At 36.4% G+C, this 15,990-nt stretch overlaps 1 protein-coding gene across 2 annotated transcripts in view; it reads left to right on the forward strand.

Moving 5' to 3' along the window:
- bcl9l (bcl9 like) overlaps nucleotides 1-15,990 on the forward strand; it is a 49,312-nt gene that overhangs the window by 3,632 nt on the left and 29,690 nt on the right. Inside the window, exon 1 of one of the 2 annotated variants that reach the window (XM_015010488.2) lies at nucleotides 5,987-6,308. The exons of the other annotated variant lie outside the window; for it this stretch is intronic. The gene's annotated coding sequence lies outside the window, so the exon portion shown is untranslated. Of the gene's footprint in view, nucleotides 1-5,986; nucleotides 6,309-15,990 lie in introns of those variants that run through there. 2 annotated transcript variants of the gene reach the window in all.

A 15,990-nucleotide genomic window follows, 5' to 3' on the forward strand; every position in this document is an offset into this window, starting at 1 on the left:
TTTTTCATCTTTAAGGAAAACACTGGAATAGTTTTTCCTACTTTTATTTTCTGATGTTTTGGTGAAAAATAGCGAGTTTCATTAAAATTCATCAGAGAAACTTTCCTGCCATCTACTGGCAGTTCTAATTCTCTACAATCAAATGTCTGCAGTTTCTTTTCCCCTGTATTTGTTGACATTTACTGCATTATTTATTTATTTTTTTTACAATTTCCAAACCTTTTTTACAGACTTGTTTTATTTAGAAATGGTAAAATTTAGCTAATTAAGAAACCAACACTGGCAAGTCTGTGTGTTTAGGTATAGTGTAAGGAGTAAATGATTTCATTAAAATGCACCAACATCTATAGTCCAAAATTCTTCATAAGCCCTGCTAGATTTAGATTTTAAATGTATTTTTATTTGACCAAGAAATAATATAGCTTTAATTTAAACAAAGGAGTGTTAAAAATGATTTATGACACTTTCTCAGTAATAATAAAATTTTTTTATTGGTATTTATATTAATCAACCCCTTATTATAATTGCCAACCAGCTTTCTGCATGTTTCAACTTGTCTTTTGATTATTTATTCTTGAAGGTCACAGATCATTCTATTAAATTCAAATATTGGTTTATGAACGAAATAGAAACGTTTATTTTGAAAATCACGAGTCATGTGATCAACAACCGGATGTTACTACTGGCGGAAATTAAATGATGCGTCATGTTTTAATAGCTTGTCGGGTGACCAACCTTATTAATCACGTGTGATAATAATTATGTTTCTTATGTAATGGAATTTCTGAATGCAGTTACCACATGATGCCACATTTCCTGCTTCCGGTTACCCCGCCGCCATTGGAAGCAGCTTTCCACTTAATTGAAAACTGCGATGTTTGGATATTGTTGGATTCCAGGGTGTAAAAACCAACAGTAAAGAGGAATTTTCTTTACATCCAGTGAAGGTGAGCAAACTTTACTTCTAAATACTGAGTGTCTTGCTAATATCAGAATAACAGAAGTTGCGTAACAAGATGGCTCACTTCTGGTCCGATCTTGTGGGAGCTACATTTCATTTCAAATGTACAAAAAGTGTTGTTGATATTCCGCTAATGTAAAAAAAAACGCAATTTTGCAATTGTATTTTTTCCATTAAATATGAAACGCAATTGAAATGAGTCATTAAAAAACATGCCATGCCATCATCCTCCAACCACTTCCTGTCGTCGTCTTTGTCATTTACGCCAGTAGTAACATCCTGTTGTTGATCACACGACTCACGTGATGCAACTTCAGCAAAATACTCACTTTTTTTGTGAGTAATTTGAGGGCAGAAACTTTTTATTGAAAACGTGACTATTTTTTTCCATTAAACAAATTTATTTTCATAATTTCAATTTAAAGGTAAATGGAAATGCAGCTTATGAGAGTTTAGCGCTCAACTGAGGAGATTAAGCAACTTGGAATGACATAACCTTTTTCAAAAACAAGTTATTGAATCCATTTCCCTCCTAATGAAACCGGAGCTTTGGTGGTTTTTTCTGGGTGGTCTTGTGATTGTGTGGTTGCTGCTTTCTGTGCAGCTCCTTGATCAAAGTTTTCTTTGCTTTATTCATCACCATGTTGGCCTGAATCCAAAACATGTCGTCCATCTACAGCTCAGAAACTTCCTTTCATCATGTTCTGGCCTGGGCTGTGTGCAAGTCGTTCGCCATCTTACCCAGGTCATTATTTTGGTCGAGTCTGGTAGCATCTGGTGGTGATCAGAGCTGCGTAACCGCCATCTTAGTATTTACAACTAGGAAACGCTTTGGAGAAAATAGATACTGATGTTTCTTCCTACTTCATTTCTTCTTTCTTTCATTCTTTCCTTTCTTTCTTTCTCTGTCCATTTCCTTTTTTAGTTTGTCAAAAAGCAAAACTCCGCCTATCGTTCTCATTTCACTTCTTACAGCAGCTCCTTCTAGTGGCCTGGAGTGACATTACACCCCATAACCCAACACAGAGGAATCAAACCGATTGATGGGTTTTCTAAGGTAAGCAGAGATCAAAAATGCTTACTCTGGAAAAGAAAAGTAATTACAGTCAGAGGAACTTCTCCCTCTGTTATGAGTACCTGAAAACAAGATGGAGATCAGAGTCCTGGGAGCAGTTTCACTCTCCGATGATGAGGCCCTTCAGGCGTCGCCATAAAAAGTGTCAACCTATTAGAGTGGAATAACGTTTCTGGCATGCGGCGGCCGCACTTAAAGCACAATTTGTTCAGCCATATTAGTAATTCACCCACTCAGACTGACCTGCGCCTCCTGGGCTGACGGCGCTTCAATTATTCATCTGGAAGCAACTGCAGCTGCAAACATGGACGCCGTCTTTCTTTCTTTCTTTCTTTCTTTCTTTCTTTCTTTCTTTCTTTCTTTCTTTCTTTCTTTCTTTCTTTCTTTCTTTCTTTCTCTATCCATTTGTTCCTTCCTTCCTTCCTTCCTTCCTTCCTTCCTTCCTTCCTTCCTTCCTTCCTTCCTTCCTTCCTTCCTTCCTTCCTTCCTTCCTTCCTTCCTTCCTTCCTTCTTTTCCTCCCTCGTTCATCTCTTGGTTTATTTTTCCTCCGCAGCGCCGTCTCGTTCCCTGAGGATAAACCAATTTACATTCTTATTTTCCTCCTCAGATCCATGCCAGTTTCCATGACAACATAGTTTCACTTTCTCATCCTTCTCTCTCTCACTGGCCCTCTCCCTCGCTCCTGCTCTCTCATTTCCCGCTGAGCCTTTCTTCTGTTCTCTTGACCTTCCTCCAGCGTTTCATTCCTCCTTTTATTCCTCTCTGCTCGTTCTTCTGCCGGGTTAATCGACTCAGAGGGAGGAACTCTCATTGTCTCTCTACATTTTTCTCATAATAAACATAAAATTACTCAATATTATACGATCTGCGCAGCTAAAAAGTTTAGCATTTTCACTAAGCAAGATGAATCAGGCATAATTTATAATCTGTGAGGGTTTTCATGCTAAATTGGGAGATAATGATTTCACTCATTTGGTGCTAATAAACTCCTAAGCAACATAATTAGCTGTGGATAATGGCTACTGGCAACAAGTGCAAAGAGGCTTTCCTATTTTTCCTTTTTTTTGGTGAAAGGAATCTTTTCTCTCTTCTTTGTCAAACAGAAGGTGTTTCAGATCAGACTGATGATCTAAAACGAAGCTGCAGGTTCACAGCTACACTGCAAAACACAAAATCTTATCAGATATTTTTGGTCTGCTTTCTAGTGCAAATACCTGAGTAAACAAAAGTGACTTACAAGCAACTTCTCAGCATTATATGGGGATTATTTTAAGTAAATATTTTCTTAATATCTGCGAAAATGTAGTAGTTATATTGTCAGATTATTTTACTTATAACAAGGGAAGAATGTCTTGTTGAAAGTAAAATAATCTGCCGGTGGAACTAGTTCTTTATTTTTATTAATATTAAGTAATTATTAACTTTAAACAAGCTCCATGTCTTGCTGAAAAGTTATTTGTAAATTAGTTTTTTCAGCATTGTGCAGAATATACGTCAATTTAAATGAATTAGTTTATTTTGTTTATTTTTAGTCACAAAAATGTATTGTGTGAAGTTTTTAAGTCCACTGAACATCACTGATGTAAATATGTACTAAATTATATCACAATGCAACCCTTTCTTCTTATTGCTTAACTTTATTTAATTTTTATGTCAGTGAATCGAGTTTGTGTTGTTTATTTTATTAATGAAGAAAATGATTTGATCACTGTAAATCATTTAGGAATAACGATGATCCTGATGTGGAAGTGTAAATATATTAAGCTAAATTTATTTGAAATAAATTACAAAAGGTGAGTTTTCTGCCCGACCACCAGGGGGAGCAAAAGAGCAAAGGTAAACTAGATCAGCTGGAACAACAATCATGGATTCCTCTCACCCCTAAGAAGCTGAGATTGTTGCAACTTGGTGCTTTTTGTGAACATTTTCTAACTTTCTCAAAACATCAAGATGACTCTGAGTATTTTTAAAAGTTTCCCAAATAAACTAGATGAGAGCAGGTGTATTTTTTTAGTGCAGGAAGTAAAATAAAATAATTTAAAAAGTAACGACAAGTGGTTAAAACTTGGAAACAAATCAGTTTTTCAACAAAACTTTAATCAATATAAACATAAACTTTGATTTTAAAACCAAACCAAAGACCAAACTCAACTTTATTGAACTTTTATTGATTATTTGGTCAAATAATTATTGAGATTTATGCATGGTGCAACTGAAGTTATTATAATTAATTTTTTAGCCTTCATGTTCTGTCTACTTTCTGGATTAACGGAAATCTCTCATAAAAGCAAACTTCTGTTTATATTCACTTTATGCAGCTAATTTAGTGAATAAAACTGAATATATATTATGCAATATTTTTCAGCTTTATTTATAGATGTTTTAACATCCGTTTGATTAGTTATGTTTTTAATTTTAACATAAGTTAATAAAAGACCGTATCATGATTCATCAAAAGAAAAAGCAGATATAAATACATTAATGATAAATTACAATAACTGATGCTTAAAGTACATTTGTGATTAGATTGTAAAACTCAATATATTTGCAAAAATATATATATATGAAAAATACAAAATTACAACTTTCCTCCTTAAAAATTTTGTATTTTCTACAATATGCAATGAAATATTTATTTAACATGGTGAATGTGCCTGATTTCATTGACATTTCTCCTGAAATGTATAATTTGTGGATTTCTTTCATAACTTCTAAGCACAAACATAGAATCGCCATTTCTAAAATTAGCATCAAAATGTTGTGGAACCAGTTAATCTGGACAACATGAGTTTGTCACCTTTTGATCAGAATTGCGTTTCACTTTAGGAAATGTTACAAGGAGAAAATGAAGAACTTACTCAGCCATATTGCATGAGATTATTGATTCTTTAGTCGCCTTTTGTATCGTATTAAATATGCAGATGTACTGTGGAGCCAATCCTTTCAGTGATTTATAAACTAATAATATTTTATTCTCTGAGCTACAAAGATAAACAACTGGATGTGATTCTCTAAATCTTGGTGAAACCTTAGTCTTTTAATCCTGAAAATGCTCTTTAGGTGATAGAAGGCCTACTTTGTAACTGACTTTATGTGGCTCTGAAGGCTCAGGTCAGAGTTCATCCCTACACCCAGATTTCAAATGGATCCCCGCCCCACTTTGAACGCATTTGGTTTAAAGAGAGACAATTAAAGGATAAAACTTTTGAAACTCGATGTTTTCCATGTTTTTGTGGAAAATTTCTGAGATTAACCTCAATTTTTTTTTCTAGCAAATTTTTGACTTTTTAAGCTCAGAAATGTTCTTTTGGAAAATTTCAGATTTTTTTTCTAGTAGAGTTTAAAATCTTTAGACTCAGAAAGTTCCTTATTTTTTAACTGGAAAATTTCATTTTTTGTGCAAATTTTCAACTTTTCAAATCAGAAATTTCCGAGTTTTATTCTAGCTTTTTTTGTTGAGTTTTTAAGATCAGATTTTTTTTCTAAGATTAATCTCAAAATTTAAATTTTTTTATAGCAAAGTTTCAACTTTTAAAACTCATAAATTTCCTTTTTTTTCTGGAAAATTTCTGATTTTATTTCAAAATTTTTTGATTTTTCATATCAGAAATTTCTGAATTTTTTTCTAGAAACTTTCTGAGATTAACCTAAAAATATCAGATGTTTATTCTGTAGAACATTTTCAACTTTTCTGTTCAAATCAGAAATTTCCCAGTCTTTTCTAGAAAATCTCTGAGACAAATCTCATATTTTCTCAGTTTTTATGGCAGAAGTTCACTCGTCCATTTTTTTTTCTATGTAATTGGCCGCCGTCCACCAGACATTTTAAACCTGACAGAAAGAGTGATATGGGGAGTGCAGTTTTCGGTGACTGGATGTCAGCAGAGTGACATACGGATGCCCGTGTGGCCACACTGATTATTGTCAGCGGCTGGGAGTGATACGGACTCGTCCTGCCCTTCCACATCTTGAACAGTGGGAGTCATGAACCGCTGCAAGGTGACGCGTCCTCTGATTTCAAGCGAAACTTCAGCGCAGACATGCCGATGTTATTAATCACCATCTGCACCTCGCTGTGATCGCCAAGCAGCAGCTCCGTTTTTTTCTTTCTTATCAAGCGACAGGATCGGGACCATCTTTGCGCAGTGATACCGAGAGCGGCGGCGGCGGCAGCAGCAGCGGCGGCCACTCCGGGGAATGTGGACCGAACCCGGGGCCGTTGAGTCCCGACATGATCGGCCTCTTCTGAACCCAGACAGCCGCCGAATGTGGTAGGAGCACCGCCGCATTTCTCAACACTGTCACCGCCGGAGCCTGTTGGGTTTCGTAACCGCCCGTTTGTACGTGTTGAAGCGCGTAACTTTCTTCCTGAGCCCGATTAAAAAAAAAAAAAAAAAAAAAGTTGAAATCCCATTAGCTAGCGCCGCTTCGCCTTGCAGATGTGCGCGCGCGTATGTGTGTGTGGAAGACGGGGCTACGGCGACGTCAGCCTAGCGGAGACATGAATTAGCATGCTAAGTTAGCTCCGTGGGTCTGGCTGGCGCAGCGGGGCTCCACTCAGCAGGGGCCGTGGGGTTCACGTCAGGGGCATGTGTCCTCAAATTCTCCCGGTGGGAACGCCGTGCCAGTTCGAACCTCACCGCTTCCAGTCTGCGGAGAAGGAGCAAAGGGGTGTTTTGAATCCAGATGTGCCCTCTTCCAATGTTAGCTTGTCAGCTAGCTGATGGGAGCAGCGGCGTTTAAGCAGCCCAAGCTGAGCAGGTGACATACTGTGGGTATGTGGAAACAGCTGCAGCTTTCACAACACTCCTTAATGCTGTAGAGGAGAGAAAATGTGCATTTACTTTAAATAATATAATAAAAACACAAACCGGTGTGAAAAAGAAAGTACATCCACTTTAAATGATATGATTCAACATATCAGCTGAGGTGGGCAGAGTACCCAAACATTATACTCAAATCAGAGTAGCACTACTTCTACATATTTTTACTCTGTAGCCATCCAAGAAATTATTCAAGAGTAAAAAAATAAGATCTGGTAAAAAGTCTGCTCAAGTACTGAGTAACTGATCAAATTATCAATCATTTAATATTTAGAAAGTACATCCTGAGACTGGACCAAATTATAAAGTTAAGTGGAAATTTTGGTATTTTAAAGGTGAAAATGGCAATAATTCATGTAACGAAAAATAAAAAAATAAAAATCAGGCAAAAGTAAATTTTTCCAATTCAGTTTCTTTCTTTCAGTAAAACACAGATGAAACTTTAACAAAAACTGCAGGTGTGTGTCTGCGTCTGGTGAATTTTTGGTTAAAACATGTTTGTTTTTCATTCAGTGGGTAGAAAGTCCAGAAATTTTACTCAAATAAGAGTAGAAATACTTCATGATAAAATTACTAAAGTAAAAAGTACATTAGTACTAAAAGTACTCCTAAAGTAAATGTTTACAAAAAAGATACTCAGGTAATTAGCTACTGCCCAACAGTGCATATCAGGATGCTCATCAATTTAACCTCAAATCACGAAAGCCCCATAACTATGGAAGCACAATGCTGCCAAACTTAGCGAATAAATATAGCAGTGGTATTGTTTTACAATGAGAAACCCTCTAATTTTAAGCAGATCAAAAACTTGTTATAATGAGAAACTCTCTCATTCTAGTGAAGTTTAAATTAATTAATTCATTCAGTTGACCAGATGGAGAGCGAGTGAGCGACATTGTCGTCTTCCAGAGGAATTTAAAGCGTGAAACTTTGTCGTCTTAATGAGTTCCATATCTCGTTTAAATGAGGTTTCTCATCTTAAGTTCTGCTTTTTTTTTTTAACGAGAAGGTTGCTTGTCTTAAATGGTTTTGCATTTTGTTGTTGCAAGAAGGTTCTTGAGTTCTGCATTTTAACGAGGTTTTTAATATTTGCATTTTACCAAGTTTTTGTCGTGTCATTTTAACAAGTTTTAAGGTGGCTTCTTGTCTTACCAAGTTTTGCATTTTGATTTAAGAAGGACATACTGAGGCAAGCAGTGACCTGACGCTTTGTTTTAAATTATTTTAAATGAGCATCAGCAGTTAGAAGGGGGGAAGACATTAGCAATTAGCAACCTGATTAAAAAATGCTGGTTCTCTTAATTTCTGGGATTATTCTGGAACATCTGGAGGTTATTGTGCAAAGTGGAATTTATCAAAAACATAAAAAAAAAAAAACATTTACAACCCGTAGAATCAACATGATTTCTTTGGTCAGAGGCTTCTTCCAAATAGCTGTAATACAGACTGCTACAGGAGATCATTCTATCGGCATCTACAACAACTCTTTAAAGGAAATTATATGAGTTACAATATTTAGTTTTCCTGTAGGATTAATTAAAGTATCATAGAACTGAGTCAGTTCTATGATAATAGAAAATTCCAAATCCCAAAATTCTTTTGGAATTTTCAAATTCCAAAAGATTTTTTAAAACTGGGAAAACACTTAAGATTATTTCTGTTCTTCCCAAAGCTGCATCTCAGACTGTCTCAATTAGCATTTAGCACGCTATGCTTCTGCTTTCCTGAAACAATATGGCTGCATGACTTATGTTTGCATTTAAACAAACTTGAAAAAGATATGCTCAGAGAGAGAACTTGTAGCAGCTGTGAAGCACGGTAGTGGGAGGTTTATGATCTGGGCTTCTTTGAAATAATTGAAAAAAGTAATTTTTTTTCTAATTTGGCTAATCAAATAAAGGAACATGTGATTTTGATATTAATCTTCCAGTCATTAAACACTTAAAATCAATAATTCTCACATTTCCTGGTATATAAAGAATGCACCATTTCGTGTAGTTTGATACACATTTCCTCATTTTAATTAAAACTCGGTTAAAGACGAGGCTTTAAATCACTTTATACTGGCTTTAAAGAAGCGGCTGGACTCATTCTTTGCACTGATTGCAGTTCTCAGGCCGATCACTGATCTTTAAAAAACCTGACCTACTAATTTTCATTTTGAGTCACCTGTTATGATGCTTTAATATTTATTTAATTTTTAATATTTAGGAACTGAAAATGTTTCTGTTCTTAAGATCTTATGATATTTTAAAATGAGTTTTTATTGTTTTTAGATTGGATAATGCTTTTATTGTCATTTTGCTGCACTTTGAGATTTACATGTAAAGTCCGTTCTAAATGAAATGTATTATTATTTAATAGCAGTTGAAGAATGTGAACACTTTTTAAAATCTATTTTGAATCAACTTTACTTCTATATATTTTGTCTTTGCAAAGATCTGTTTGCTTTTTAGGCTTGTAGAGATTTAAGATTGTTAAAATAAATACATTTTCATTGCTATTGGTAGAAAAAATGAAGTATTTTTTAAAGGAGGAGTGCACTGATTGCAGTTTTATGGCAAACTGATGCCTATTTATTTATTGTTTCTAAGTTTATCGATTAGTTGGGTGGCTACAGACACACAGACCTAAATTTTAGACTTTTGCAGATCGGTTTCTCAGCAAGTATCGGCCGATTTCCAAAATGAAGAAAATCGGTCCGTTTTATTGGTGAACTCCCAGTTATAGCCATTATAAATCAGTATTGGTAAAGAAAAGCCAATTGGTTCATCTCTAATGTTTGCTATAAATTCATCCTAAAAATATTTAACAAGTAATTTTTATACATATTTTTAATCATATTGACAATACAGCCTGAAAACTGCACTAAAAATGTATCAGAAATGTAAAATGTAGAAACCGTGATGTGATTAAAGCTCTATTACAGCTGCAGATATATTTGCACAGCAAAGTGCTTACGTGTTGCTTCTGAAAACTGGTGTCATGTTTATTTAAGGCCGCTCTTTTCCTGTTACTGTCTTCCTCTGTGTTTTTATTTATTTATGCTGGGCCTCTGCCACTGGCCTGTTGAATGCACCCATGCTTTACTTACACAGGTTTGTCTCGAGCGCGCTTTCTCTCCTTGTGGACAGCCTTTCTGTATGTGTGTATCAATAATATCCTGCAGAACTATATTTAGCTCCTAACAGAGTTTGCAACTTGATCCAAATTGTCTCTCAGGGCTGCTGAGAGCTCTACGTTTCTTTCCTCTGGAGGTGAAACGTCTCACTTTCTAAGAGCTGCGAGCATCTTCCTGTTTTCTTTTTATTCTTGCTGCATAAAAGTGCAACTGAACAGCTACTTGTAGCCACGTTTTTAAGTACTTTTAAGGACAAATCAGACGTGAAATTATCATTTTGTGTTAAAAATGTATATATTTGTGTCTTTTAAAAGCAGCTGCTGTTGCATTCACACAGATTTGTCGAGCTGCTGACAAAGTGATTCTTATCTGGTTAGGTGATCTGAGAACTTTGGGGTGAGTTACAGGGAGTGCCGCTAAGGTGAGCTATGAAAGAATAATGCGATACTGAGAATGCCTCCATGCCCAGGCATTGAAGTTTGAGTCCATGAAATAAAAAGCAGGGCCTCAGGGCGAATTCCCCAAAACATAAAGCCGATCCGACTGTGACACCTGCATTGTGTCGCATATTTTCATACCACTGCTGTTGTGCTTATCTTTTGCATGTTTTGCATACAGAGCAGCCAACGGAAACTGCTCCGCCAAAAACGTACAAAAGCTGCTGATGTCTTTATGAACAGCAGACAGATTCAGAGCCCAGGCTGGCTCCTTAACTTGATTTTGTAAGGTTGGGTGAGAATGATGCAAATTTGAGCCACGATGACTCCTGGAAACACGGAAGAGGATTAGAGCCACTGGAAAAACATAGTAAAACATTTTTGTTCTCAGAATTTGGACTTTACTCTTCCGCATTTAAGTCAGAATTTTGAGAAGAAATGTCAAAATTCTGGCAAAAAGGCAAAATGTTGAGAAAAGTCAAAACTAAAAAGATTTTTGACAAAAATGTCAGATTTTTGACAAAAATGTCAGATTTTTGATAAAAAAGTCCTTAAAAATCTGAATTGAGAGAAAAAATGTCAGAATTGATTGACAAAAAGTTGCAATTAAGAGGGAACAAAAGTCTGAATTGAGAGGGAAAAACAATAAAAATTTTGGGGGAAAGTTAAATTAAAAGTCAGTTTTCTTAGAAAAAGTCAGGATTCTGAAATTAAAATCATAATTCTGGGGGGAAAAAAGTCAATTTTGAGAAAAATTTAAAAAATGTGAATTTTGTTCAAGAACTATATTTGTTTGTGGCACTTTGAATGCTGTGCCATGCTTTCACAACCATAGTTACCTAAAAAATAAGTAGTTGTTTTTCTTTTTAATAATCTTTATTGTTATCACAATAGAACCACAAATTATCCGATAAAATTCCGATATCGTCCAGCTTTATGGAGAGACGATATTTCACAGTAACATGTCCTGGATGACACCAAGAATTGCTCATCCACCTCATTTGCTTTTGCTGTTCCCCTTTATATCTCTGAGTGGTTGTAATGTTACAAAGCCAAGCAGAGAGATGTTGGAGTAGGGGATACAATCCCTGCCAACTATGGTCAATGGAAGAGATGTCTCCAACTTCCTCTGCATCCATGAACCTTTTTTAAACGGGTCATAGTTCATGTGCTATTTGCACTTTTCAGATGCTAATCAGCCACTCCCAACTGTAAAAACAATTCCTTGTTGCCACGGTTACGCATCAACACACACACACACACACACGCACACACACACACACACACACCGTTCCGAAAGTAAAAGGAGTAGAAGCTGCACAGCATCCAGAACCAGAGAGAGTAACTGTCAATCATGCAACAAGAAACAATTATAAACGATAATTAGAGCTTCATGATGCAGTTTGTTGGCTTTTCTCCAATAAAATCCTGATTTTAAAATACACAAAAGTTTCAGGTTGTGACTTGGAAAAAAATGTTAAAGTGGTATGAATATTTTAAAACTCGCAATCCGCTCTTTTTCTTTGTAATTAAAACACAAAGGTCAAATGAAGGCTTTCTTGGTGTAAGATTTTCTGCTTTGACTGTGGCAGAGGTTTCGTTCAGAGCCACGTTTTGGTCTCGGTTGTTGTTGCGTAACGCCTTGTGCAACGTCTAATGATTTACAGAGGAACAACAGTTAGATCATAGTTTGGTTTTGGCACTTTGCTCTAATTAGACAATGTTGAAATGTCAATATTTACTATGCATTCCTGTTTCTGCAGTGCAGAAAGATGAGATCTGGAAAGGATACATTTGTCAATTCAGTAAATTTATTTTTTGTTATTTTGCAGCTATATGTGCTGCTGCATGCGTTTTGCAGGCTGCTGCTCTCTTAAATCGACAGCGAGGTGTTTTAATCTGAGAGCTGACTGGCCTCTGCCCATCAGTCTCGTTTTCCAGCTGCTTCTGTGCCATAATGCCTGCCTTCAGTCCGTAATGAAGCTGCAGTTAAGTCGTTTTCCGTGCTCCATTTGGATGTCTTCCCAGAATGTCTTGGAGAGGATACAACCCTTAACCCCATGTGCAAAACAAACCCGGGTCTTCCCCGGTCCTGGAGCCATTCGCTGGGATCCTGAAAGCTTCTTTACACTTTATTTCCATCCAGTTATTGAAGGAGTTGGTGTGGAAATCGCCAAAGGTTTTTTTTTGTCCATTTGGTTCTGGCCACACCAACAAGACTCTTTGCCTCTGCTTAATTCGCCTTTTTCTGTATGTTGTTCAGTGGTTTGCTTTGGTGTCAAAGAAAGGTCAGTCTCGGGTCACGTTTCCTGCTGTCACTGCTCACTGAAGCTGTTGGCTGAGAGATTGTGTAACGTACAGGAAGTAAGAGGAACAGGAAGTGCATTAAAGCCTAATAAAGCACTTTTAAAGTGTGAAATTGGTCCATTAAGATGGTTTCAAACTGAATTTCTCCAGCTCCCCAACCGCTTTAAGTTTAGACATTTCGCTGAATGTTTTCTTCATTAGTGGAAATCAAACCAACAGACCAAATAAATAGAATAGCGATTGTCTTCATTGTCCAATGCAGGAAATTCAGGTGTAACTGCAACATGTAGGATCATACAAAATATCAAATAGTTAGAAGTACAGAAAAAATCGATTCTATAGACCCTGTTCCATGTTATTGTTTACATCTGGAAATTTTACGCATGCACACAACCCCGGAGGGCAAAAACACGATTCTTTTGGTTGCTCATACAAAACATCTCCGTTAAGAAAATGAAACCTGGAGATGCAGGTATTCAGTGCAGTGCGCCACAGCACAGGGAAAAATGATGCAGAAAAACTGTTGATAACTCAAAACCACTCATTCTTCTTTCATCTTGCTCTGTGTCGGCTATGCTACGCACAGTCGTTGCCATAGTAACTGGCCACAACACCACTAATGTTTAAAGATTCAATACCAAAAAACACGCAAACACTTCCCACACAAAGAATATTGAGTTTTTACAGTATCATGTTTTCAGCCTTAATGGTTATTTTGGTTTATTTTTATTTTTTAATAAGTGATCGCTGTGGCAGATTAGATTAGCTAATCTAAACACCTCCTTCACTGATGATCAGTCAGAGTTGGTGTGTGCGTCGCCTTTTTTTTTTCTTTTTTTTTTACTGAACCGAAACACAGAATTTCACAGCATCATCTACTTGTTAAAGTTGTCAAAGTCAAGCTAGCATAACTGACCTGCTACCCTCTAACTCGCTTTTTTTCTTTATTAAAACTTTTTCCTGAACTTATCTAGTTGTCTGCATCCCTTTTTCTTTTATACATGATGTATACATTTAAAATTTAGTGCGTTATATTGAAAACTTGATAGTGAAAACCAATGGTAGTCATCGTAGGCTCGCTTGCTGGGATCTTGCACACGTGATGTCTTGCTGCAATGGGTTTATAGAGAATTACAGTTCCTTGTCCTGGGAATTCTGAATTGATTTAAAATGCTCAAAATCACTTATAAAATATGTTTAAGTTGTGCCTCTTTTGTCTCTTGACATTTGCTTCCCAGCAGACTCAGTGTTTTGGGTTATGAACCATCTTGCAATGCTTTCTCACAGTTGTACAGAAACATTTGCTCTTCCTGACACTCATTGACATATTTGTGTATTTACATTGTGTGTCTTCACCTTTTCCCCATTTCCTCTGTGGTTTCTCTGTCTAGGGTTATCACGACACCAAAATGTCAAACTTGATATCATTTTCGATACTGGAGCTGTCTTTCTTGAAAGCATATGGTTCTTTCTAAGAAGGATCCGAAAAATATATCCACTCACATTAAAGTATGACAATGTTTTCATTGTCTTGAACAGGTCCAAACTGTTAAGCATTGAACAGTTCAACATCCAGATTTCTGATTTCATGTACAAAGCATATAATGGTAAAACCAGCCAATCAAATGTGCTGGAACTCAGCTTTGGTTGCTAGGTAACTCCCTGAGCTTTGCTGGGGTTGCTAGGTAACGGCGCAGTGCCTGCTGATTTGTGACATTATATTCCGGAGATTTAAATTTTTAGACGCCAAAAGACACAGTTATTAGGCCTGTCGCAATAAATCAACTAAAAGACGATTAATCATTTCCATTTTTATCACTTATCGTTTTTCACTTATTTTTCTCTCTCTCTCTCTCTCTCTTTTTGTACCAAACCGGTTATCAAAAGTGTTTAGGTTGGTGCTTTGGGCTTAACTAGTCCTTTTTTTGATGGAAAATTTCGTTTAGAGATCTCATGATTCCTTGTATTTGTTGTTTCTTTTGCTTTGTTTAATTATGTTGGATATTTAAGATGTCTTCCAGTCCAGTTCTAGTGCTAAAATGTTCTTTAGAATTTAAAATTTATTGATCTTTGGGAATGAGTTTTTGTGTTATTATGTCATTACATTATATTAAATGTAAATGGTCTCAAAACAACAATATAATCAACAATATTATTGTGACAGGCCTGGAAATTGTCAAAAACCAGATAGGTGAGATTTTTTAAAGCGGTTTTTGAAAGTAATCAACCCAAATGGAAGTACAAAATGTGAAATTTGCATAATATTTCCTTTTAAATATATTAGGTCCAAAATCCAATTCTCTGTTAGACCTCAAAGGAAATCGGGAAGGACTTACCATTTCATTTCTAGTTCAGCGTTCAGGTTTAGCTTTATGATTAAAACTGCATGGGTCATTCTGGTGAATGATGTTTAGCTATTTACATGTTTTGTTTTCTGTTTTTAGAAATGTTTTGTAAAGTTCCTTAAAAACTGTTCAGACAGAAGAAACGGGGGCGTTGAAAAGTTTTTTTTACTGTAAATGTTTTTTATTCCGTAACGGGTTAGCTCAGTCCTTCACTGGGGATTTATTTAGTTATCAGTCACATGTTGTGTTAGCCGTGGCCTTTTCCCAACAGACGCACCACATTCAGCCCACTTTCCTCCTCCTCCGGCTGGCGCCACGCAGAAATGCAGTTTGCTGACGATCTGATGTCACAAGCGTCTCCACTTTGCGTCCGTGTAACCGTATGAGCCCCTGCGTCACGTTATTCATTATTAATTCGTCAGTGCTGTTAAACATCGGGCCTCTGTGTTTTCCTGTGTTGTTGATCCACGCTGCAGCAGAAGCTGCCGTGGCGTCTGGTTTTGTTCTCTCTGGTGGCCCTGACTTTCCAGGACTCTCTGCGTCTATTAATAACCGCTCTGCGTGACCCACTGGGACTAAACGGGAGCGCTTACCACCCTCATGGATAAACAGCAAATATGTTTGGTTTAATCCCATTTCTGTCAGAAAACAGCTGTAATGTCTTAATAAACTTCTGGTATTTTATGTCGTCGTCTAGTGGCGTCCAAACTTTTTGTCAAGTCAAAAGTGCAACAATTTGGTTTCAATCAAAAATGAAAAAAAGTTGGTGACATTTTTTGCCTTGCTCAACAATAAACATTTATTATTTTAGGGTCTTGTTGTGTAAAAGAAATCTTTTTCCAAATTTTTAGCAATAAATGTGACTCATATCCACTTAGCTTCTTTTGTGTTGTTACCATATTGTCGGCTCCTGTTGCTGA

Source organism: Poecilia mexicana, unplaced genomic scaffold (genome assembly GCF_051168715.1).
Source record: "Poecilia mexicana isolate PSO_F unplaced genomic scaffold, ASM5116871v1 scaffold_13, whole genome shotgun sequence".
In the NCBI taxonomy this organism is placed as follows: domain Eukaryota; kingdom Metazoa; phylum Chordata; class Actinopteri; order Cyprinodontiformes; family Poeciliidae; genus Poecilia; species Poecilia mexicana.